The sequence below is a fragment of the Pan troglodytes genome, chromosome 1, assembly GCF_028858775.2.
Source record: "Pan troglodytes isolate AG18354 chromosome 1, NHGRI_mPanTro3-v2.0_pri, whole genome shotgun sequence".
NCBI lineage: Eukaryota > Metazoa > Chordata > Mammalia > Primates > Hominidae > Pan > Pan troglodytes.
This window is the reverse complement of record NC_072398.2, coordinates 27,297,649-27,324,993: the sequence shown is the minus strand read 5'-3', so window position 1 is coordinate 27,324,993 and position 27,345 is coordinate 27,297,649. Positions and strand designations below refer to the sequence as shown.

Below are 27,345 nucleotides of genomic sequence, written 5' to 3'. Positions count from 1 at the left end.
AAGAGCATTACTGCCTGAGCTCTGCCTCTTGTCAGATCAGCAGAGGCATTAGATTCTCATAGGAGCATGGACCCTATTATGAACTGCACACGTGAGGGATCTAGGTCGCACACTCCTTAAGAGAGTCTAACTAGTGACTGATGATCTGAGGTGAAAACAGTTTCATCCAAAACCATCCCTCACCAGCCCCACCAGGGAAAAATTGTCTGCCACAAAACTGGTTCCTGGTGCAAAAAAGGTTGAGGACCGCTGATTTACACAAAGCTCACACTTACCTTCAAGAAATTGTACTGTGCACTGTGGAGTGTATCTCTGTTCTGCTGAGAGGTGGCTCACCACAACCTTAACTGTGCTTCACTGGGGACTGGTGATTCAGAATAGTCATCTATTCTATAATGTGTGCAGTCTCACCCCCAGCAAAGAAGGTAATAAATATAACCACAATAATGGTAATAACATTTGTAGAGTACTTTATAGTTACACAGCCCTTTCAAATGCATTACCTCATTTATTGTGTACGACGCATAATAATAGCCCCGCAATTTGTCCTCATGGCTCCCATCAGCCACATGTTTGTTAAACCTCAGAGTCTGGGATTGTGTGGGCCAGCTTTTCAGGCAGGCAGACCTGGATTCACAATTTCCTTCTCAGTCACAAGTGGGCTTTGTGACTTTGGGCCACAGCTCAACCTACCTTAGTCTCAGTTTTCCGGGCTAGCATTCGTGCTATGAAGCATGGTTGTTTTAATTAAATATATTGTAAAAGTAAAACATCCAGCACAGAGTTCAAATATTTTAAGTTTATAATAACTTAAGAACTTTGCTTCCCTTTTACTCAATCCAAATGTTTAAAGAAAATAGACATACCCCTTTATTTCTTCTTGTTTTCGGGATTTGCTTCTTAAAGGAATGCTAACAATGTATACAGACCTATGCTCCCTTCACTAGGCCAAATAGAGGGCAGGAACAGAAGACAGAAGTCATCAGGAGGTAGCAGTAGGGTGGGGCTGGGGAAAAGGTGTTGGCATGGGGAAAGTAAACGGGGTCCATTTGAATTCAGAATATAATGTGTTTAGGTGGTAGGGCTGCCTGGTATCAAACCTGACTCAGCTATTACAGAACTTAGACTCATAACATCTTCCAAATTGGTGAGCTCCAAATTTTAACCACAGACACCTGTAATTAGGAGATTGGGTGACACAGGTTCCAACATAGCCTCAGTTAGTATTTGCCTGGCTGTAAATCCTCTCTGGGTTCTGGAGCCAGGTACTCACAGAGCCTCATCCCAGAAGGGAGAGGTGATTCAGGAGAGATGACTCACTTGGGTGATTTGTTTTAACAGACACAAGCTGCTTGTATTCTTTTCCCCTCACCCTGTAATCTCCTTTCTACTGACTCTTTTCTGTGTTCTCTGCACTTCTTTCAAAGCATTATCGGGTCTGGCTCCATGGGGGACAAAAGCAAAGAATAGTTGATATAACATCTCTGAGATAACCAGCCCTCAAATTCCCAAGGAGCTGGATGGTGACTGGCAGGGACTGGTTTTCCTAGCTCTGTTGGTGTGAGCTATTCTTTAACATTATTTGATGAATCTGATTTATGATTATTTTCACCTGAGAGTCAGGTGACAAGCCCAATTACAGTCTGGCTAAAAAGGTCAAAAAAAAAAAAAGAAGAAAGAAAGCCATTTCAGCGGTTTTATTGATCTTCAATGATAAAGGCCAAATGTGCATACCAGCAGTTTTTTAATGATCTATTGATATACTCAAACAATACAGTGGTGATTCCATTTAGTGCTTTAGATTTAAAGAAATGTGTCTGCAATATTAGCTAAGTCTTATTGTTTATTAGACATGTAAAGTGTCATTAAGTGACTATTTCTTTTGGGTTTTTTTTTTTTTTTTTTGACAGGCTGGAATACAGTGGCACAATCTCAGCTCACTGCAGCCTCCGCCTCCCGTGTTCAAGTGATTTTCCTACCTCAGCCTCCAGAGTAGCTGAGATTACAGGCACGTGCCACCACATCTGGCTAATTTTTGTATTTTTAGTAGAGACGGGGTTTCACCATGTCAGCCAGGCTGGTCACGAACTCCTGGCCTCAAGCGATCCTCCTGCCTCAGTCTCCCAAAGTGCTGTGATTACAGGTGTGAGACACCGTGCCCCGCTGATTTTTTCTATTTCTTGATCTAGAAAAATTGCCATAATTACATCAAGTTTCTTTCAAATCAGTTTGTCTATTATTAGGTGATACACAATGATTGAATGAGTTAATAAGCTTCAGCAGATATGGGTTTTTCTAAGGAAAATAGCATAGCATGGTTGATATGTCCTCACTAAATAAACCCATTATCAATCTGCCATTCCACAGACTTAAAAAAAAAGGTTTATTGGCAGTAGATTTCTCAAAGCAGTTCTAATTGTTGTTTGCTATTTTTGTATTCAACTAATGTTTGCTTAATCTTACAAATTATACTATAAACATTTCAGTTTACAATAGTTTGTAGATACTATTTAGTGTACCAGCATTCCATTTATCTTGAAAAATGTACACAAACCTACTCCCCTTGGCTAATCACTTGCTTCTCTTATTTTACACTTTTTTTATATCCCTAGGGTAAAAAGAATGCACATTATTTGCTCGTAACATTAAAATATAGTTTATATATATATATATATATATATATATATATATATATATTTTTTTTTTGAGACAAAGTCCTGCTTTGTCACCCAGGCTGGAGTGCACTCTGTGAGATCATGGTTCATTGAAGCCTCAACCTCCTAGGCTCAGGTGATCCTCCCACCTCAATCTCCCAAGTAGCTGGGACTACTGGTGCGTGCCACCATGCCCAGCTAATTTTTTGTAGACACTGAGTTTCACCATGTTGCTCAGGCTGGTCTCGAACTCTTAGGCTCAAGCGATCTGCCTGCCTTGGCCTCTCAAAGTGTTGGGATTATAGGCATAAACCATGGTGCCCAGCCTTGCTTTCTATATTAATAGTAATCTATGAAAACAAAACAAAGAGGAAGAAAAAGAAATTCATCATTTTTTCCAATCACATGTTGTCTTTGTTTTAAACTTGTGGAGCATTGTTTTTTATCACGACTGGTAAGAAACATAGTTCTTCAGATACAATGATTGGATTAGTTAGGATGAAGGTGGGACTCAATGTGAGAAGAAAGAGAGAATAGGAAATGTTTGATATAGATGAAGGCAATGAATGAAGAACATTGTCCTATCTTCTGAGCCCCTAACTCCACAGCTTCCAGACACAGAATTTCATAATCTAGTTAAGAAAAACCAAGTGATTTATTTTTATTTATTTAGAGATAGGGTCTTACTGTGTCACCCAGCTAGAGTGCAGTGGCACTTTCATGGCTAACTGTAGCCTCGAACTCCTGGACTCAAGCAATCGTCTTGTCTCAGCCTCTGGAGTAGTGTAGTTGGTTCAACAGGCGTTAGCCTAAAGTGATATTTTTTCCATTGCAAAGCAATTACTTATCTACTGACTGTTGTCTTAAAGCTGATAATATGTACTTAATCAAAAAACAGATGTGCTTCTTATGTCAGAGTTCTTGGCAAAGCCTTTCAATCTCATGAAATTTCTGTGTGTGTGTGTTTCTTTGATAATTAACTCCCCTCTGCCTTCTCTGTTCTCTCTTTCTGGAACTCCTATTAGTTAAATTTTCTGCTTTTTCTCTTCTATTTTTCTTTTTCTTCCACTTTCTGGTATGCTTTTATTAGCATAATCTTTCAACTGCTCTCTTGAATGTACGGTATAGAATTTTTCATGTTCTTATCTTCTCTATATCATATTCTCTGTTTTTTATAGCATCTCTTTCTTCATTAATACACTATCTTTTCACTCTGAGACCCATAATTTCATAATTTCATGAGATTTTATTCCTGTCTTTCATCTTCTTAGTTTCTTTCTGTCTTTGTTCAGGCTGCTATAGCAAAGTAGCATACACTAAGTGGCTTACAAACAACAGAAATTAATTTCTCATAGTTCTGGAGGTGAAAGTCCTAGATCAATCTGTCAGCATGGCCGGGTTCTGGCAAGAACCCTCTTCTGGGTTGGAGAATGCCATCTTCTTGTATTCTCACACAGCAGAAAAAGGAGGAGAGAGCTCTCTGGGGTTTCTTTTATAAGGGCACTAATTCCACTTATGAAGGATCTACCCTCATGATCTAATTACTTCCCAAAGGCCCCGCCTCCTAACACCATCATATTGGGGTTAGGATTTTGACATATGAATTTGGGGAGAGATAAACATTCAGTCCGTTGCATTTCTCAATTTCTTCCTTTTTTTGTTTCTTTGTTTTGATATTACTTTTCATGTTACATCATTTCTCCACATGTCTGATGATTCTTGGTTCTCTCTTTATATTCAAGAGTGAGTCACTAAAAATAAGATTAGAACCAGAAACAAAGTTAAAAAGAAAAATTACCAGAGAAAATATTTCTTATATATGATACAGTAATGGTCCATGTTTACATATCTAAAAGTCATGAAGACATCAATAAGAAAGGACAACTGTCCCAATAAAAATAAATAAATGCTATAGATAACCAATTTTCAAAATATCAGTAGTTAGCAACATTTCAAAATGTTAAAATAGTGATAAAATATACATGTAAACAATAGGATGTCATATTTAGCATCAAATTGTTAAGGATTTTTGTTTGTCTGTTTTTTGGGGGTGTTCTTTAGTGATGATTCCAAATATTGGCAAGGGTGGGAAAAGGATACTCTCATACATTGCTGATAGAACTATAAATTGAGAAAGATGTTCAGGAGAACAATTAAGCTAAATTCAGTGAAGCTTTGAAAAATAGTGTACCCTTGGAGCCAGCAATTCTACTTCTAATAATCTTAAAGAAATAATCATGTTTGCAGAGATCTATGTTTATTTCAGTGTTGTTTAGGATACTGAAGAATGGACACAATACAAATGTCTAACATCAAGGGACTAACAGGATAAATTATAGTTATACCCACCTAAGAAATACTCTTCAGCTATAGGGAAAAATATTATTGCAATATATTTAGTGACAAGTAAAGATGTTAATGATACATTATTAAGTCAAAAAATGTGATAGAAGATTGTATCAAAATAGAGATCTATTGAAAATATTTATGGAATATACATATATAGAAAACACCTAGATGATATATGTAACCATTATTGTTTATAAAAGATGGAAATACAGTTGATATTTTCTTCTTCATGATTTTATATAATTTTCAGATTACTTAAAATAAACATAATACTGTGTGTATAATAAAACAAATTCTGAGGAAAGACAGAGAGTAAAAATGCATTTAAGATCTCTAAGAATGTTTATAGGGTGGGAGTTGGGGATTTTTGGTTCAGCTGGCTTTATCATAGAGTGACAAGATAGATACAGTCATTTTATGAGAGAACCACACATACCAGTATCTGCAAGCATGCTGGGCCCATGTATCTCTTTCTACAACGAGCAATCTTCTAATCATTTTCTGGGGGAGTATAAGATTGGCAGCGAGTATTCTGGGAACCAGGGGGCTCACCATAATTGTCACTTAATTGTCCCTATTTCCAGCCTGGCATTTCCCCCACTATCTTCCGTGACTAGGTGTTCAAGTAGAGCCTTCCAGGTTAAATTTCCCTGAAGAAGAGCCTCCACTCTCCTGCCTAGGTGAAGAAGGGTTAATTGACTGGTGGTCAGAGATAGAAAGAGGATTGGAAATCTAACTCTTCTTTACACAGATTTTTTAACGAATCCTCCTATTTTAAGTCCCATACTTCCTCTAACTTCAGAGTACCTACTGCCTCCAAATTTCTAAATGTTTACAGGCTTCTGAAATTCACATTAACTCATTTCTTGTGCCTCTCTCCTCAATATTCTTTCTGGGCTCTGATAAATAATTACCAGTCATTCGTCTATTTCCAGATTCCAAAATTTTGTTGGCATTTCTTATTTGGTGGGATCATCTTTCTTGTTCTCTTCCTCCTTGTTGATTTGTATCCTTCTATTTTTTCTACTCTCATTTTAATAAAATTTCAGAAGCAGCAGAGATAAATATTTGCATTCAATGTGGTACATTTAACAGGAAGTCCCATGGATATTTATACATTTTGCTCCTATTCATAAATAACATTGGGCACAGATGTCTCACATAAGAAGCTTCAAGGGTTTGGCAAGGCAACTTAATGCTAACTTGGTGAAGAGGATACACATGATGTCACTTGTATTCACCTGACCTAGCTAGGAGCTGGGACATGAAGATACTTCTTCCCTGATTAGTCTAGCCATGGGGAGGAATATGCAAAAAGCACATGGCAAAAACAATATGCCAATTTCTCTATAATAAAATGTTGTGCTTGGATAGGAAGGAAATTGCAGCTGTTCTGTACAGATGGCAAATAGCTGACTGCTTTTTAGCAGGATTCAGTGAAATATCTAAAGTGAATAGGCCCATCGAGAGAGAGATGTGTGAGCTAAGTTCCTACTTCCCATTTCTTTCAAAAAAAATCCATGGATAGTTAATATTTATTTAGATTTTTTTTTTAATGAAAATTTTCCAGGCATGATGGTTCATGCCTGTAATCCCAGTGCTTTGGGAGGCTGAGGTGGGAGGATTGCTTGAGGCCAGGAGTTTAAGACCAACTTGGATAATACAGCGAGACCACTAACCTCCTACAAAATAAGTGAAAGGTTTCCCCCAAACCACTGACCCAAGTAAAGAATTCCTAAAAGCCAATTTGCTAAGTATTGTGTCCCAAGATGCTCTTGGACTTACCCAAGATAGATTAGATTTTTTAGAATTATCTCTGTATCGCCTGTACAGAGATAATTCTGTATCATCATCATTACCACATAAAAGTAATGAGGTCAGATGTCTACATGTGAATAGGTGTGTGTTTGTCTGCATACATGTGCATATATGCTGTTTACTACTATTTTATTGCATTCACTTTGCCTCCACATCCACAAAATTAGAATTTTCTTAAGGGGAGGGATAATGACTATTCTTCAAAATTCTTATTTTTTTTATGGCTAAACATATAGTAGGAATTCAATAAATACTTGATTATTTACTGATGTACTACATTGTTGAAAAGGGATGTTTGGACCCTCAGTAACACCAAGAGTATATCTGGATCTATGTGACATAAAAACAAGTTGACTGAGGAAAATGTTATAATAGTTAAGAATTATCAGTGAAATCAACCAGTCACAAAAGGACAAATTCAATATGATTCCATTTCTGTGAGGTACCCAGAGTAGTCAAACTGATAGAGACAGAAAGCAGGATGGTGGGCAGGGGCTGAGAGGTGAGAAGGAAATGGAGAATTAGAGGGAAGATAGAAAAGTTCTGGAAATGAATGACAGTGATGGTCACACAACAGTGTGAAATTACTTAATGCCACAGAACTGTACACTTAAAAATAGTTAAATTGTTGAGTTGTATATTGTGTGTATTTTACCCACAATTAAAAAAAATTGTCAATAGCTTAGGAGGCTTTTTAGTACCAGGAATGCCTGGAATCCTAGAAAGATCATGTTGTTCACCAAGGTAATTTCAGCCTCATGAATCTCTAGGTCATTGGATCAGATCCACTGGGGGCTGGTGAAATGAAAACTCATATCTGAATAAAACAGAAAGAGAGCTTACTTCTTGCACATTTCCTAGAGGCTGTTCTCTGTCCGTGTTACTCTATCATTTAACCTTTTTGAGGTAAAGTTAAAATGGGTATTCTTAAGCTTTCAGAAACTGTTCACTGCTTGAGATTTCTAGCAAGTTCCACCCAAGGAGTGAGCCTCTTGCTGGATTGGCAGCTGAGGATAGGGCATTGGGTTGGGAGTTGAAGGAAGCAGATTTCAGCTATAGAGCTCCTGATGTGAACAGACTCTTGTTTCTATGGCATTTTGTTCTCCAAGTCTCCAGACTTTTTCTTTTTCTCTTGTGATTTTTTTATCCTATGGAACATCCAAGAGCAGTGTAATCCATTCAAGGGCACAGCCCTGAGGCCACTGAGATATTTGCTAAGTGGGTTGTGGCATGACTTACATGTTTACAATTGGAAGAGCCAGCAGTAGGGGGTCTGCCTGTCATGAGGTTCTAGAAATGTCCCCAACTTGGATTTGGGAAATCATCCATGGCATGGTGAGACACGCTCAAGTGTCATCTGGGAGACCACAGGAAACTCTGCTCATTGAACAGCACATCATGAGTTGTGGTCTTAGTGTGACCTAAAGCAAAATCCCAATTGTGGACAAGGTTGAAAGCAGGAATTTAAAGCAGGAAGAAAGCATAAGGCTGGGTAGAGGGAGGGGCTAGAGTCTCAAGCTATGAACAATATGAAGGTGTCAGAGGCCCACAGTTGGTTTTGGTTGGGAGCAGACATAGCTGATGAGGTAGACATGATGTCTTAAAGTTGCTGGTCCAGATCAAATAACATGGAGCAAAGCAAATTATAGAGATGGAAGTGAGCTAGTAAATACCATGTGGCCACATAATATACAAGTGTCATAACATGGATGAAAAGGAGAAAGTTCACTTAATTAACCAGATGTCTTATCTACAGGAAACCAAACCTCTGCCTACATGAAAATGTTCAAGTCATTAATTAAATTTTTCATGTTCCTCCGGCGATACAGAGGAATAGCCTGAGAAGTCATATGATAAGAAGAGAGAACAAAGAACTAGAATTTCCCTTTTCAGAATGATTTTTATCACTTTTTTTTGTCTGAGTCTTATGTCTGCCCTCTCATCTTCGGTACTTGATTAACTAAAGGTCACTTTCTGGTTTCGCATTGCCAGAGCTCTCACTGGGTTTCCTCCCGGGTCGAACTCCTCGGTGCTTCTTGCCTAACTGAATTTTCTCCAACACGGTCTCCTTGCACCATTATTTTGTCCATTTATCTGCCCTCAGAACACCCTCCAAAGCCTTCTTAACTTTCTGAGAGCCTGGGCCTAAGGCCCATCCAAGGAGGCTCTTCATTCCCAAGGGGAAAGGGGGTGGAATAAAAGAACATATATTTGCAAATAATAAAGAAACAGGGAGTCATTTCTGACATGTTTGCTTGGGGAACAAAAATTAGCTATCTCATAGCTAAAGGTTAAAGGACTCAAAGACCCCATTCTTTATAACCCTTTGAAGACAGTTTGGAGCTAGGAAAAGAAAAAAAAAGGACATACGCGCGCACACACACACACACACACACACCACACACACATGAAGAATATCTAATTTTGTGAATGTCATTTTCAAATTCAAGTCTCAAATGTTCCCTGAGGCAAGTGGATTGCAAAGGCAGCACAGTGATGAAAACTTAATAAAATACCCAGAAAGATCATAGATCACACTGGCTCATCAGCTGTCATAGGTAAGGAAACAATAATGACATTAGTCTAATATTTAGGAAGTTCTTGGCCATGTTTCATTCTCTGCAATGACAGCTACCCTGGTTTCAAACTTCATCACTGTCCACCATGAGCTCATCTGCGGTCTCTGGTCATTTCTGCCATACACTTTCTTCTTTCTGCCTCTGTTTAAAAAGTGTGTTTAACCACAAAATCTATGCATGTCGATGTCTTTATGTCATGACTTTAGTCATTTCCCATTCCAGGCTCTCATCTTTTCCAGCCCATTTCCTCTGCCACCAGTTATACCAGAAATATGGGTTTATATAAATGGCATCTATTAAGACATTCCCTGGCTTCCTCATTCCTGTAGGACAGGCTGAAGCCCTTTGAAAGGAATACAAAGACTTTGCAATAGAAACTGACTCATTTTACAGCCTCACTTCTTGTCACTGTGCCTCTGACCTTTTTTGTCCTCTTGCCCCCACCTTTACCATGATCTATGCTGCAACAATCCCAAACATGTGGGACTCATCGACTTCTCCATGCTTTAGCACGTGCTATTCTGGAATGCCCTCTCTCTTTTTCTCCTTGTGATCAAAGATGATTTGGCCTCCACTGCTTTCAAGTGTCCTCATCTCAGAAGTCTTTCCTAAATTTATGCTGGGATAATTGCTTTGATCTCCAGAGATACGGTATCATACTGGAACTGTTGTTAGCACATCTGGGATCTACTCCTAGTCCCGTCTTTACTCAAAGACACACTGAACTGAGAACTCCTCACTTTTGCACCCCCTTTTGTTTTACAGTGCTTGACACCATGTGCTCAATTAATGTTAAATGAAGAAAAGAATAATGAAGAAATGGGACACAATCAACCCAAAAGGAGTGGAAAGGCTGTGTGCTGTCTTCATCTGAGCAAAGCTTGTCTTGGCATCAGGTGCTGGATACACACCCCTTATGCCTTCTCTCAGAGCTCCCAGAACAACTTACTTTGAGAGATTAGTCCATCATTGACTTATTTCCTGCTTGATTCCTACTTGAAGTTCATTTCCTCATTGTACTTTCTATGTGTATGTACATCTAGTGTGACCTCAATTTTTCATTTGAAGGTAATGACCTCCCTAAAGGAGGCTGGAAAACCTTCCCATCTTATCCCATAAACACCCATTCTCTGAAGTCCAGGATCAGGAGGTATTACTTCTCCAAAGTCCACATCCTGAGAAAGTCACAAGAACAAATTTATCAGTCTTCTGCCTTGCTCTTGGGAGCGTTTGTTAACACAATTTTCTAGAAAGGAACTTAGAAAACTTTATCCAGAGTCTTCAAAACCTTCCATCGTTTGATTCAGCAATCTCACTTCAGTGATGGGAGAAAATATGTATTCATAGGTGCTCATCTCAGAATTATTTATATTAGAAAACAATTTAAGGTAATGGTTTAAGTAATGGCACAAGCATTAGTCAGTAAAAATTATATCTTAGAAAAATATTTAATGACATTCCCAAAATGGTCAGGTTAACCTGTTAATGAAAAAACAAACACCATCACTACTATTTTTTCCATCCTCATAGCTGCCAATGTTAAATAGTTGGAGGCTTTTTCTTTTTGACCCCAGGCATAGCCTCATCCTGAACAGTGGAAGAGAAGACCCTGCTCAGTCAGCTGATTTAAGCCTAAAGCTCACAAGGTTACTCTAAGCTACTCCAATGACCCCTTTCTACCTTTCTGCCTCCACACTGGGACACTATGGCTCCCTGAGGTGTGCCCTGAGGTGCACACCCCTCTGCTGGTTCTGCAAAGTACCCTGTCACCTGCTGCTACACTCCTGATATTCCTGAAAGATGAAACAGGTGTTTGCTCCCAGCCTGAATCAAGTTTGCATTCCTGCTTCCAAGAGCCAGAAGAGTACTGCCAGACCACTGCTTTCCCAAAGCCTTGAAACTGACCCTGCCCACTCTGGCCCCGCTTTGCCTCCAGACAAAGGAGCCTGTACCATCTACTTCCGGGACACAGGGTGCAGCTGACACCCTAACATGCACCTCTGAATCTTACTACCCAAATGTTCTCTAGGGAGAAATTTAAAAGCTGAGATGACGGAAGAAAGATTAAAAGTAGTCTCATTCCTGCCATAGGAATCTCTACCCTCTGTCCCAGGTACTGTTTTTCTGGTGGCTTTTTCCATATCTTTGAGCCTGCTGGGTTCCTTCCCAGAAGGGGTGAAGTAAGGGATGAATGTGGGTCCACATGATTCTGATGGTATTTTCTTCTCATTCCTGAACACTCTCCTTCTCCAGGAAAAACATCTAAAGTTAATGACAATTGGTCACCTAAACAGAGAAGAGGGTGGACACAATCAAATACAGATGCCCTGACCCAGCCTGTTCTCTGAAAGAAAAAGCGGGGATTTTGTTTTGAATATTTGAAAGAGGTGAATGTCGCAGTATAATCCATTGCCTCTCCAGTTTCTGGTTCCCAAATCAGACAGAGTTGGAAAATCACAGGGCTTTATGTCCCAGGGTCAGAGAATAATGACTCTGTTCTTTTTTCATTATCATTTGTCCCATATTTTGGGAATCATTTCAGGTGCTTTGTATGTCACACTTTTCCAATATTCTCTCCTCTTATGGCGGTATTTCTTAGGAAAGTCTCCCCCTGGAGAAAAATTGCTATGTGCCCCCCTCCACATGCTTCCTTATCTGGTGTAGCTGTCCCTCTATACCCATTTTCTCCAGCTTGACAGACATGGTGTCACGAGTTTCTTTTATCTGTAACAGGCCTGCTATGACACTGATGGCCTGAGCCACCAGATAGGCAGTATATTTGTGTCTTCAGGCTTTTGAAACTTAAACTAATGACATGATTACCTACTTGTCACCAGCTCCTGAGGTCCCAGCACACCTCCCTGGCTTCTGTGTCCTGCAGGTGAATAACAGTTGTAATAATATTATGGAGTCAAACCCTCTCTTCATTGTGAGGTTCCCAGGGAGCTGGAGCTGTCCAGCCAACATGCATCTTACGAGGTGGTCCCTTTCATCAATATCAGGGTAGAAGCAGAGACAAAGGACAGAGAAAGCCTACTCAAAGAGCATTCTGGGAACATTTAGGGGGTAAAAAATGTCCGGGGGAAAGGTGTATGAGGTGGTTAAATCTTGACGAGGTCTCTGTGTAGATTCCAGGAAAGGTGTTCATGAGGTGATGGGGGTGAGGGTGGGGGTGGGAGCAGGAGCAGGAACAGGAGCACTGGATGTGTGTCTTGTCTTTCCAGAATGGATCTCAAGTGACTGTCATTAGAATGTAGCAATATATTTAGGCTGAAGATAGTCTCCAGAGAGAGCTATCATAATTCATTGTATTATTTCTTATTAAACAGTAGAGTTACAAGAAGTAATAAAGCTGGAATGAAGTCACCTTTCAAAAACAAGGACACTTTTCCCCACCTGCCCCCATACGGTAAGTAGTGGTGTCTGCTTCTTCAGTTTGTGATTTGCAAAGTATGTTTCTGGGAATTGCAACTTGAGTTCTACTATCCCCTTCTTCACTCTTTCTAGGTCCCAGATAAGAGAGGCTTTACCAACAGATTCTGGAAACACAGGTAGCACAGTGCATCTGTTGGTAGAGCCTCTCTTATCTGTTTGAAGAAGTAACATGATTCCCTTTGTATTTCCCTGTCTGAGTGAATCATTTTTGAGCCCAGGATTCTTTAGAAATTCTCCCACTTCAATGATTTCAATTTCTAAACATTTGTCAAGCTAGTACCACAGGTCATTCTTATGTAATTCACATGAAAAACATAAAGATGAATAACATGGTTCTCAGACTCAAGTAGTTTTGGAAAACCTGCCACATGCAAAACAATAAACAACCTGATCCCAATTTTTCTCACAGTTGTACCCATGGAGAAGTTCAAGAGAGCTTTAAAATACCTGGCAGCTAGAAGTTTCCCATGGAGATATTGACAGTATGGTGATCATGGTTGCTGCTAACTTAAATAATAACTTATCATTGTATATCACTTACTTAGTTTTATAAAATATTCTTTCATGTTTTATGAACCTCAGCCCTATAAGCCTCCTTCTAAATGTAGTACCTTGTTTGTGCTTTGATTCATTGTGCTTTGCTTTATTGTGCTTTGTAGATATTGCTTTTTTTTTTTTTTTTTACAGATTGAAGGCTAGTAGCAATCCTGAGTTAAGCACATCTATTCGTGCCATTTTTCGAACAGTATATGCTCACTTTGTGTCTATGTGTTACATATTGGTAATTCTTACAATATTTCAAGCTTTTTCATTATTATATCTGTTGTTATAGTGATCTGTAATCAGTGATCTTTCATGTTACTATTGACTGTTTCAGGACACCATGAAGTGAGTCCATACAAAATGGCAAACTTAATCCATAAATGTTGTATGTATACTTGCTTATCCACTGACTGGTCATTCCTTCTCCTCTGGCCTTTCCATTCCCACAGACAACAATATTGAAATTAGGGTAATTAATAACCCTACAATGGTCTCTAGGTGAAAGGAAGAGTGAAAGGAAGCAAAGGGAAATAAGTGGAAGGAAGAGTGGCATGTCCCTCACTTTAAATGAAAAGCTACAAATGATTAAGCTTAGTGAGAAAGGCATGTCAAAAGCTGAGAGAGTCCTGAAGGTAGGCCCTTGCCAGTTAGCCAAGTTGTGAATGCAAAGAAAAGTTCTTGAAGGAAATGAAAAGTGTTATTTCAGTGAACACACAAAGAAAATAAGAAAGCAAAACAGCCTTATTGCTGTTATGGAGAAAGTTTAAGCAATCTGAATAGAGCAAACCAGCTACTACATTTCCTTAAGCCAAAGCCTATTCCAGAGCAAAGTCCTAACTCCCTTCAATTCTATGAGCCCTAACTCTCTTTAATTCTATGAGAGAGGTGAGGAAGGTTGGAAAAGAGAAGTTGGAAGCCAGCAGAGTTTGCTTCCTGAGGTTTAAGGAAAGAAGCCATCTCCATAACATAAAGTGCAAGGTGTCATGCCATCACACGCCAGCCTGGGAGACTGAGCAAGATTCCATCTCAAAAACAAAACAAAACAAAAAAAGTGCAAGGTGAAGCAGCAAGTGCTGATGGAGAAGCTGCAGCAAGTTATTCAGATCCAGCTAAGATCATTGATGAAGGTGGCTACACCAAAGAATAGATTTTCAGTGTGGACAAAACAGCCTTATTTTGGAAGAAGATGACATCAAGGACTTTCATAGCTAGAGAGGAAAAGTCAATGCCTGGCTTCAAAGGACAGGCTGGCTCTCTTATTAGAGGCTAATGCAGCTGATGATTTTAATTTGAAACCAATGCTCACTTACCACTCCAAAAATTGTAGGGCCCTGAGTATTATGGTAAGTCTACTCTGCCTGTGCTTTATAAGTGGAACAACAAAGGCTGGATGACAGCATATGTATTTATAGCATGGCTTACTCAATATTTAAGCCTATTGTTGAGACCTACTGCTCAGAACAAAAAAAGATTCCTTTCAAAATATTACTGTTCACTAACAAACACCTAGTCATGCAAGAGTTCTGATGGAAATATACAAGGAGATTAATGTTTTCGTGCCTGCTAACACAACATCTATCTGCAGCCAATGGATCAAGGGGTAATTCTGACTTTCAAGTCTTATTATTTAAGAAATACATTTTTGTAAGGCTATAGCTGCCATAGATAGTGATTTCTCTGATGGCTCTGGTAATGTAAGTTGAAAATCTTCTGGAAAGAATTCACCATTCTACATGCCATTAAGAACATTCATAATTCATGGGAAGAGGTAAAAATATATAGATTAACAGGAGTTTGGAAAAATTTGATTCCAATCTTCATGAACGACTTTAAGGAGTCCAAGATTTTAATGGAAAAATGACTATAGGTATGGTAGAAATACCAAGAGAACTAGAGTTAGAAGAACTAGAGCCTGAAGAGGAGATTGAATTGCTGCAATCTCAACTCACACTTGAACAGACGAGGAGTTGCTTCTTATGGATGAGCAAAAGAAAGTGGTCTCCTGATATGGAATCTACTTCTAGAGAAGACATTGTGAACATTGTTAAAATGACAATAAAGGATTTAGAATATTAAATTAACTTGGTTATTAAAGCAGCAGCAGCAGGGTGTGAGAGGATTGACTTCAATTTTGAATGAAGTTCCACTGTAAGTAAAATGCTATCAAACAGCATCACCTGCTACAGAAAGTTTTTTCCTGAAAGGAAGAGTCAATCAATGTACCAAACTTCATTGTTGCTGTATTTTAATAATTTGCCACAGCCACTTCAACTTTTAGTAACTACCATTTTGATCTGTCACTATCCATCAACATTGAGGCAATACTCTCCACCAGCAAAAAGGTTATGACTGGCTGAAGGCTGAGACAATTGTTAGTATTGTTCAGCAATAAGTATTTTTAGTTATATTATGTGAGTTGTTTTTAGACATAATGCTTTTGCACACTTAACAGACTACACTATAGCGTAAACATAACTTTTATATGCACTGGGAAACCAAATCTCTGTGATTCAGTTTATTGCTGTGTCCTGGAACTGAGCCTGCAATATCTCCCAGGTATGCCTGTGCTCTGTTCTCTGTTTGAGGTCTTCTTGTTATTCATTTCACGTGTTAATGCATTCACTCATTCACTCATGACCTACAAGAATGTGTTTCTTTAGAAACTGCATTTTCTACTAGTGACTCGTCACCACTGAGCTTGAAGATGAGCTAACCATCCAGTATAAAGCACAGGGACTTTATTTACATAATGACAAATGCCCATTGGCTTAGCAGAAAATGCAAAAATGCCTTTTGCTATGGAGAGAGAGTCCATGGCTTGAAAGGATTGAGGACTACTGTAATGGAAGGCACAAAAAGCCTGATTCTGTTCTTACTCAGAAACAACTATATTAACTCACATGATCAACATATATTTTAAAATATCAAAAATAAAACATGGTAACCATAGATAATCATCACTATTTTAAATTGCTGTGAACATTGTGGCCAATGTAATGAGGCTTGAAATAAAAATAAGAGGAATGACTGTGTATGTAAAAGGAGAGGATATATTATTTGTAGAGCGCCAAAATTCTACTTAGAAACCCCAAGAAATGACTTCTAGTGAAGATTGTGCTGTAATTGAAAAACCAAGCCAAAGGATGGAAGAGATATTGACAATACATATAACTGAGAAAAGACTCATATTCAGAATTTGCAAAGACCTCCCACAAATCCATAAGAAAAGACAAATCACCTAATACAAAAATGGGCAAAATTTGTGTTTCAATTAAAAAGAGGAAAATGGTCAATAATCCTCTGAAAAGATGCTCATCTTCACTGGTTTTCACAAAGAAAGGGGTGTGCAAACTATGGCCTGCAGGCCAAATCTAACCCACAAGTTGTTTTGGCAGAGCCAGAGAGCAAGGAACGTGTTTTTACATTCTTGAATGGTTGGTTGAAAAACACACAACAACAAACCCAAAGAAACTCAAAGAACAAACCTGGCCCTTAACAAAAAAAGCCTGTTGTAAAAGCATATTAAAACAAAATAAGATATCACTCCACACCCTTCAGATTGACAAATAAAAGTCTTATTGTACCTCATGCAGGGTTTGATATGGAAGGAGAGCTTGCTCAGATAGCTATCTGGAGGGTGCTTGCATTGGTACAAAGACTGCAGAGAGCAAGTTGGCAATATTTAATAATGTGGAAGGTGAGCATACCCACATACGTCTTAAAGAAACTCTTGCACATTTGCATAAGGCCACACATGTGGGAATGGAAGCACTGTCAATAGCAAAGGCCTATCAGAAGAAAAATGGATAAACACATTGTTGCATATTCACACAATCAAATGCAATACAAATATGAAAATCACTAAAAGAGAACCACTATATCAACATGAATAAATATTACAGTATTTTATTGAGAAAAACTGCAAATAATATATATGCTATAATATAATTTCATAATATTTTAAAACATAATAATCAGATAGTTTTTACTAACATGTAAGTAATAAGTACAAACCCATAAAAGGGAGGGGTATGAGCCTAGAAAGTAACTTTGGGCTCATAGACATCTCTGAGAAAAAAGGAGAAGGGACTACTGTTAGGGAGGGGTATGCAGAGTTTTCAAATATGTCAATAATGTTTCATCTATGGTTTTATTAAAAAAAGCATTAGAGGCAAATACGGAAAAAAGTTAAGACTTGCTAAAGTTTGCTGGTGAGCATAATGGTGTTAATTATATCTTTTTTTCTATGTTTGCAAAGAAAATGCAAGAAAATCACTGGATAAAAGTGTAATTAAGAAAGAACTTCAGTGGAGTCACTGAATACCAAGTAAATACATTAATATTAATATGGTTTTTTTGTTATGCCATTGAAAATCAACTAAATGGTTACAAGGAGAAAAGATGTTATTCTCAATAAGGATAAAAATATAAGGCAACAAGGGATACATATTTCCTGAAATAGATAAGATATATATTAAAAAGCTGTGAAACTTTACTGAGAAATATAAAAGAAGTTCTAAATAAATGGATAGATTTATTGTATACCCCAGTATGAAATGTGAATATTTAAAACATATTTTAATGGAATTCTATTGAAATTTTTGAGGAAAAACAACTAAATCAGTCTGAAAATAGCTGAGAAAACATGAATAGATAAGTATAGCCAAGAATACTTTAGAAAGTGACATAATGAGGGTGTTTGCTTTAGTTATTAAAACATACTGTAAAGCTATAATAATTAAAACTGTAATGCAATTGCAGAAGGTGATAAATAATTCAGTGAAAAGGGATAACATCGTACTAGAAGTATGTGTGTGTGTATAAATATATACACATATGTATGTACGTATGTGTGTATATATACATACGTTGTGTATAGATGTACAATTATATGAATATATGCATGTATATATGTACACATATTCACACATATTTATATATATCTGTATATAAATTACATAAATATATACACTTAATATATATTAATCATAAATGGAGAAGTGTGGTTTGTTTTATTTAGTCTCTTTGGGAAAGCAAAGTTTTTACTTCTTATGCCAAATATTTTCTTAGAAAAATTAAAATGCTAATTTTAACATGTAAACCAATTTAGAAATCTTTATTTAAAAATAGAGTTTCATTATCTAGTCTATGGCTGAGGGAATACATTCTAGGTTTAAAAGCTATGGGAAAAACATATAGAACAAATTTTATTTATATATTTAAAAAATCATTAACAACGTTAAAAGTCAATTGACAGAATAGGAGATGATATATGATGGGTTGATATCTTTAATGTACAAAGAGCATATGCAAGTGAACAATAAATATTCTAAGATGCTATTGAAAAATGGACAAAGAACATGAACAGACATTTCACATAAAAAGGAAGTACTAATTGTTAGTGAAACTTGCCATGTTTAATCTAACTAGCAAAGGATTAAATGATAATTAAAAACATACCAGGTGACATCTCTAAAGGTGATATGTGAGAAAGAGTTCAGCAAAGTGGATGTTCTCACATGGTGTTGATAATCTTGTAGGCAGGTACAACCTTTCTGAAAAACAATTTGGCAATACGTATCAAGAGCTTTAAAAAATTTCTATCTTTTCATCCAATTATTTTATTTTAAGAAATAAATTCTAATCATAAAATATTTTTCTAGAAACATATTTATCTAGGCACATAGAAATAATATTAGATATACCCTAATATCCAGTAATAGTAGAAGTATTAAATTGAGAATATTCACTCACTGGAATATTACATGACCATCAAAATGATGTTTTCAGTGAATTGCTAATGATTTCAGGAAATTTTCATTATCGAAGTAAATTAACAAGGCTGGGCATGGTGGCTCATGCCTGTAATCCCAGCACTTTGGGAGGCCGAGGTGGGTGGATCGCCTGAGGTCAAGAGTTTGAGACAAGCCTGGTCATCATGGTGAAGCCCCATCTCTACTAAAAATACAAAAATTAGCTGGGCATGGTAGTGGGCACCTGTAATCCCAGCTACTTGGGAGGCTGAGGGAGGAGAATTGCTTGAACCCAGGAGGCAAAGGTTGCAGTGACCCGAGATCGTGCCATTGCACTCCAGTCTGGGCAACAAGAGCAAATCTCTGCCTCAAAAAAAAAAAAAAAAGTAAATTAACAAAATGTGACTTAAAATTTTTTTCCATTTTTATTGTAGATTAAAGGATATCCATGCAGGTTTGTTACATGGATAAATAGCATGATGGTGAGGCTTGGGGTCTCGACGATCCCATTACCCTGGTAGTAAGCATAGTACCCACAGGTGGTTCTCCAGCCTATGACCCCCTTCCTCCCTCCCCCAACTAACTGTCCCATTCCCAGTGTCTGTTGTTCCCTTCTTTATGTTCATGTGCACTCAATGTTTAGCTTTCACTTATAAGTGAGAACATGCAGTATTTGGTTTTCTGTTCTTGTATTAAGTCTCTTAGAGTAATGGCCTCCAGCTCCATCTATGTTGCTACAAATTTCTAGTATAAAAGTAAATTTCACAAAATGTGACATTTTATATACAATATGGTAATAATTATATATACCTACATACACACATAGGCACATGTGATGGGAAAAATGTTTCAAAAATTAATAGTAGTTAGCTTCAGGTTGTGAAATTATGGATGATTATTTTATTTCTTTTTATTTTTCTGTATTTTCCAATTTTTAAAACACATTAATTTCATAATCATATATTAAGTCAACAACTTTCATTAATTTATTCATTCAACAATTAATTATCTATTAATGTTTAATTGACAAACACTTATAAAGTTCTTACCATATGCCAAGCAAAGAAACACACTGTGAAAATAAAGGTCTATTGAGCTGATGTGTTGGCTCTCAATAAAAGTTGTTTAAAATTCTCACACTCAAAAAGAAATGGAATGAAATCAAGTGTATTTAATATTGCACCAACTGAACCATCAATAGAATTGAAACATAAACGTATTTGTTTTCAGGAATGTGAAGATTTGTCTTTCTGGGTGTGGAAGTGATTTGAAAGGTCAGAAAGTCTGTAGAAATAGCTCACCCTTATAAGAGATTAGATCTAAGACTTCATCAATTTTTATATTCAATGAGGTGTCTCAAAATTTAGTTCGCATTTTCCATCTCCAGAGACTTGTTTGTCTCTTATGTAGTGAAGGTACCTGGTAATGAGCTTGTAGTTTAGAGCTGATTTGAAATGGAATTTTTATAGAACCAATTTTTTGGTTGCTTAAAGTTAATTGCTTTGTACCTAATTTAGGTCCCACAGGGAGTAATTTTGATCTCCCCCAGCAAACTTTATCTTAAATGAGGCTGATCTATAATCCTATTACATGTGTCTGGGTGTCTATCAGTAAATACCATGGGTTGCATTAAGTTTCTAAAAGATACTGTGTGGCTTTAACACCCTCCAAGGACTTTACTTTTAGCAAAGAAGTAAGTTGTTTTCCTGGAGCCAGGTCACTCCACTGTACCAAATAAAAGTTATGGGAAAATGGTGAGGTTTGTATTACCTTTTCTTGCCCAAGCAATAGATCACAGTTGCCTGGCAACCTGCAAGAAATACGATGCTGTAAAGGGAATGAATGAAACAGAGGAAGACATGAAACACTGCAATGAGAAAGGAAGGGCATCAGGACTGCAATAATCAGAAAGAATGCAGGTATTGCCGTGTGCCAGTGTACAGCAGGGGTTCTCAAATTGTGGTCCTTGGACCAGCAGCATTAGCCTGACCTGTGAACTTTTTAGAAATGCAAATTCTTGGGCCCATCTAACATCTACTGAATTAGAAACTCTGGGAGTGGAGCCCAGCAATCTGTGTAGTAGCAAGGCCTCCAGTTGATTCAGATATACACTGAAGTTTGAGAAAGCTAAGCCAGAATAATCAAATTTTGCTGAAATAGAATCATGAGGTGAGTACGGTATCAGATTTTATCTGAGATTTGGAGGCAGAGAGAGAGAGACAACCCTGGGAAGTGGGCTGCTAACAGAAATTCATGCAAAAGGGCTTTAATAACCAGTTTTCATTTGGAAAAGGAGTGCAATTCCAAGTCAAGCCAAGTCAGGAACCAGAAGGTATAGGTAGGAAGATACACAAAAGTGTGGGACAAGGCACAGTTTTCCCCTTCCTGCCAGGTTTTTCCTGACATCTTTTGCCTGAAGACACATTAAAGTTACTTGAGGTCTCTAACACAGGAAGAAACTCATTGATGATGGAGCCTAAAGGAAACAACCCTTTCATTCATCTAATATCACTTGTGAGACAATGCATTGAAAGCTAATCAAACTGAGCTCATAGGGTATAAATAGGTAAGCCCTGGGTAGCACGTAAGGGGAACAAAAAAACCTTTCAGGAAAACTTGATGACTCTTTGACACCATTCCAATTTTGGTGGACAATGGAGGTTTCATTAGTGTGAATGGAATAGATCGTTAACAAAGCATTTGATGCGTCTCTCAATAGATCTTATTATAGCAGTAGAGAGTTATTTGACAAAGAAAACTATGCCAAGGATACCAAATTACTTTATAGAATCTAGAGTACATGAAGAAGATAAAATGTAACTGTGAGGGCTTGTGACAAATAAGTTTTCAGACAACTTGGCTTTAGCCATGGATTCCAGTGATCAGAGCAGCCTCCAAAAATAACTAAAATATTAATTGTTTATTGATTAAATATTTAACAGAATTGGATCATCATTTGGTCTCTGGCCCAGCATATCAGTGGTAGGAGTTAATCAAAAGGATCATTTGCCCCAGAAGAGTGGCTTTCAAATTTAGCATGCATTGGAATCCCCCTGGAGGGCTTGTTAACACAGATTATTGAACTCTACCCCGAGAGTTTCTGATTCAGTAGGTCTTGGGTTGGCTTGAGAATTTGCATTTCTAGCAAACTTTCAGGTGATGCTGATGCTGCTGGTCCAGGGACCACGCTTTGAGTGAGAACCACGGGACGAGAGAAACCACTGAAGAGTAGAGATTCATTTTGAAGACTACACCATAGGAAGGAGGCAGAAAGTAGAAAGAAGCACTCCACTGCATAAAGCTGAAACTGGCATCCAGGAATGAGAGATACCAGGCAAGCTTTGGATGATTACAGGAAATAACTTCTCAAAGGTAAAAAATGAAGTCAGATCTCCTTACACCTATAGTAGCTTTTTTAAAGTTCCCATTTCATCAAGAATAAAGACAAGGATCATAAAGGGAATTGTCTTTGAGACTGTATGCCCTACCCGATTGCTCTTGAACTGGAACTCAGCCAGCCTGGTTGCTTATTTCCAAGGTTAGCCATAAACTGTGCAGATGTGTGAGAAATTGCCCACTACTGAAGATGACTCTTGTGAATAGTCTCTGGTGTGTGGCTGCAAGGGAAGGGTTTTCTTTTCCCAAGATGTTTGTCTTTTCCCAAGGTCTCCACCACTTATCCACAGATGCTACTTGTGACACATACAGTTAGCCTCTGAACTGAGATACAGAGCATCGATGTCACCTTCTCCTCAAAAACTTTGGCACATCTTAGTTATCTCTGTGGTCTCAGGATGGAGCATTAGGTGACACCTGAATGCTGGAGAAATCTTCCTCACTGAAAAGGATTTGAGAGCAGAAAAAAGCGCTCATTTGTCAGGCTTCTGTGGAACTTGATATTCTGTGCCTGATTGTCACTACGTCACTCTGCTCTGAGTCAGTCATCAGGAGTCCCCTGACTGCCCAGTGCCCAGTGATGGGCAGCTTTGACTTGCACTGAGTAGAGGATGGAAGGGAGGTGACCCACAGAGGTTGACTGTTTACCCAGTCTCCATCATGGGGATTTTCTTGGCCACGCTCTGCTAAAACTGACTCATGAGGAAGACAGCAAGCCAACAGTTCATGGGAGGTAGAACTGTTTCTGTTGTTTACATGTCATTTGGCTCAGCTGAATCATCTCCTCCACAACTCAGAAAGGAAGGTGCTTCCATCAACACCTTCTTCATTTGCGGGAAGGGATGGAGTGGGAATTTTCAGGACCTACCTCATTCCTATACCTTTCCCACTCCAAAGAGGGAAGAATGACTTTGGTTATCAGACACATTGATGAGAGCTTGATAATCACTGGCTATTCCTCTACTGGGCAGGGTAAAAACTCAAGGTCACTCACTTCTCCTACATGCTCCCCCATTTCCTGATTCTTCTTGAACTAGCATTTCAGAGCAATGGGTCAGTCTCTGTGGGTCAACCCCTTGGTGGGACCACCTCAGAGCAGGGAGGACTGATCTCCAGCTTCTCAGCCTTGGACTGGGTGGATAAGTCCACCTTGTAGGGAAGACTTGGCTCTCTATAATTCTGAGTGGGAGGTCAGAAACCCAGTTATATTCTCTAGTCTTCTAATTGTTACAGAAAGTCAAACAGAACTGATGTTGCAATCCTCATTTAACAATATGTGTATCTTTTATCAACCAGAATCCTCAAGGAGAAGCAAGGTGGGCGTTAGGATCTGGGACCAGCCCTCCTCCCCAGCAACTCCCTCACTCTCAATTCCCAAGAAGTTCTGAGGCTGACACTTTCCCATACATGCTTCTCTTGTGCCAGGATTTATCAGGAGGTGTGGAGGTTTGTTGGGAGCAGGACAGTGTAGGCAGGAAAGGGACTGAGACTTGGCACTAGACATGCCCTTCAGAGTGGGACAGGCCAAGCTAACAGGAGAGGTTGGAGAAGGCACAGGTGCAAGGCGTTCAGCCTTCCACATAGCGATTCAGCTAAGTAGCTGGCACCAGGTGCTCCAAGTGGAATTGCAAATTATGCCAAAACATGAGCAGGGCCCACTGAAAATTGGGGGCAGGTAATTTTTGGAATTCAGGGCAGGTTGCCAGCCTCTGGCAGATTTGTCCCCAGAAATCCAGAACCAACATTAAACTAAGATACAGAGCTAAAGACTCCCCTGATCTTAACCTCAGATAAGGAGAGAGGTACTGATATGGACAAGAGACAGGGAAATACTGGGTAGAAGAAGGCAGTTCCCTGGCAAAGGCCCCACCCTCAAGCCTGGAAACCCATGGCCCTAAATTGAAACAGGCATTTCTCTTTTTGCGCCCAAATGTTGCCTTCTGGCCCACCATGCCCCACTATCTCATACCCATATAAACCCCAAATCCCATGCTCCACAAGTAGATGAGCAGAGGCAGAAAAGTGGGCCTGGCAGAGAAGGAGAGAAAATAAGGAATATCTGAACATCAAGAGGAGTTCATCTGGGGATGGTTGGAGAGGAGATTGGCTGCAGGACAGCCAAACTCCAGGTGAAGATCATTCTTCCTACTTCATCCCCTCTTCAGCTCCCCATCCCTCCAGCTGAGAGCCATCTCCATCTGACAACAAAGTCCCCTGCATTTGCCATCCTTCAATTCGTCCATGTGACCTAATTCTTCCTGGATACTGAACAAGGACTCAGGTACCAAGAGGGCACTGAGCTGGTTAACACTTAAGCCATCTGCAGACAGCAGAGCTAAAAGAGCACTGTAACACACCCACTTGGGCTTTGGGAGTTGCAGGCACCCACCCCTAGATGCTACCATGGAGCCTGAGCCCAAAAGTGCTTGTCCTGGCTCTTGCACCTGCCCATCTGCATGCTCCCACTCCTATAAGGGAGGTAAGGCAGCTGAACAGACAAGCCACACCCCTGTTGCATGTTCTGTGAGGGGGGTCAGGGAACTCTCCCATTTCAGGACAATCAAGAGCAAGACAAGATGGTTGAACCAAGGATGAGATGAGAACCAAGGTCGAAAAGTGCAACACATGGCTGGGTGCGGTGGCTCATGCCTGTAATCCCAGCTCTTTGGGAGGCCGAGGCGGGTGGATCACAAGGTCAAGAGTTCGAGACCAGACTGACCAACATGGTGAAACCCTGTCTCTACTAAAAATACAAAAATTAGCTGGGCATGGTGGCGCATGCCTGTAATCCCAGCTACTCAGGAGGCTGAGGCAGGAGAATCGCTTCAACCTGGGAGGCAGAGGTTGCAGTGAGCCGAGATGGCGCCATTGCACTCAAGCCTGGGTGACAGAGTGAAACTCCATTTTGAAGGAAAGAAAGAAGAAAGAAAGAAAGAAAGAAAGAAAGAAAGAAAGAAAGAAAGAAAGAAAGAAAGGAAGGAAAAAGGAAAAGAAAGAAAGAAAGAGAGAGAGAGAAAGAAAGAAAGAGAAAGAAGGAAAGAAAGAAAGAGAAAGAAAGAAAGAAAGAAAGAAAGAAAGAAAGAAAGAAAGAAAGAAAAGAGAGGGAGGGAGGGAAGAAGGAAGAAAGAGAGAAAGAAAGAAGGAAAAGTGCAACACTCTTCACTGTTTCCTAGGAAGAAGTTTGGGTATAGGAGTTTTGTAATTACAGTGGGAATGTTATTCGACTAGAGAGTTGCAACCCAGGGGTGAGGGCGGAAGCCCACTTAGGACCCCTAGGCCAAATCAAGAGTGAGGGTGACTCAGGTGACACACAGGGAGCCCAGTGGTCAGCTGGTTCAACCTAATCTGGAGAATGACTCAACACCAGGATGCCACTGCTGTTGGGGGAGGAGGAGGAAATGCTAAACCCGCTTCAATATTCCCTGTCTTAAGCCCACATTGTTCTGGGGATTGAGATCTGAAGTTGAGGGGTTGGGGGTCAGTGAATCTGGCTATAGACATTGTAGATCTGCAGATGGAGGGCATGAAACAGGCTGAAACTGCTGCAATATGTACTCACCCTGAGGGCCTGAGGACCCAGACGATCATCTTAATTTAGATTGCTCCTTGGCCCACGCAGACATGATAGTGCCTGCAGACAGTGGCTCTGGCACTGGCACCCATGGTAGCAGTTGGCCTCATTGTGATGGGAAAGCCTCCAGCTCCCTCCAAGATGCAGTTAGGGTTTCTGGTCTCATTCTTGGAAGAGTTTTGTTGGATGAATTAAACTGGAATCATCTTCCTTTCCCAGGAAACTGTTGTGTCTTTTGTCTGCTCTGCCTCTGGGTGAAATCTGTAGTCCTTACTTGCTGCTATTTTCTACCATCCTAATAATAGCTCATTGTTAGGCAGACATGACGCAAATACATTTCTCACTATCTTGGGAGATTTGGGGGGGTCTTACCTTCTTATTTAAGTTCTTTGTTTAATTATTTAATTCTTTTCTTTTTCTTTTTTTTTTTTTTTTTAGTTTGTTCTCTTTGTTTGCCCTTAGTTGGTAAAGAAGACAAGCTGTTGATGAAGGAAATTGGCAAAATATCAGTACATCTTGAGTTCTTTGGTGATCTGCCTTTTCCAGAATCTTCTGATCTGTCCCTACACCTGCACAAAAAGTGCTTCATGCAATGAAACAGTCCTTACTGGGTGTCATAAGTGAGCTTACTAAATTTGGTGTGTGCCATCAGTAACCCCTCACCTTTCCATTTGGGGTAGCATCTACCATTACCTCTTTTTTTTTTTAACTATCTTGTCTTGCCCTAGAACAGGTAGGAACATCTTGTATTCAACAGTTTATCTTCATAGGTGCAGAACAAAGACAGAACTAGAAGTCATCCCTCTGCTCACCTGAGACAAATGCATATTTGACTTGCATTCAGAATCAGGCACATCCAACCCTGACCCTCTGCTGGGAGCATTTTTTATTTAAGATATTTTTGGTTCATCTCTTGAACCTCCTCTCTACCTCCATTTATCCCTGAGTCCCACTCATACCCCTCTTCTTTATTACTCCCTAGAAAGGAAGTAGAAAGGCAAAAGACTTTTGCCACTGAGTCACTGAAAGAAAGAAACTTGATAATCTGGGAATTGAGGGAAGCCGAGGAAACACATCCTCAACCCTTAAGGTGAAGCTCCCAGTAGTCACCATTCCAAGAATGTGGGACCTCAAACTCAAGCACCTTTCTTGAGATAGAGTCTTAATAATGAAATCTGGGATTGGGAATGCATGTGTTTCTTTGTCTATCTCAACATTTTTTCAAGACCATTTTTGTAGCCATCCAC

General features: G+C 39.2%; 1 long non-coding RNA gene across 2 annotated transcripts; it reads right to left on the bottom strand.

The window, feature by feature from the left end:
• Window positions 1-3,290: 3,290 nt before the first annotated feature.
• On the bottom strand, window positions 3,291-26,355 carry LOC104004734 (uncharacterized). Of its 2 annotated transcripts, XR_677761.3 has the most exons (4): window positions 26,087-26,355; window positions 20,902-20,941; window positions 18,839-18,933; window positions 3,291-4,405 (listed from the first exon to the last, which is right to left on the bottom strand). It is a non-coding gene; the product is annotated as an uncharacterized LOC104004734 (long non-coding RNA). The 2 variants fall into 2 exon arrangements; XR_001712714.2 differs by lacking the exon at window positions 20,902-20,941.
• Between the last annotated feature and the right edge of the window lie 990 nt (window positions 26,356-27,345).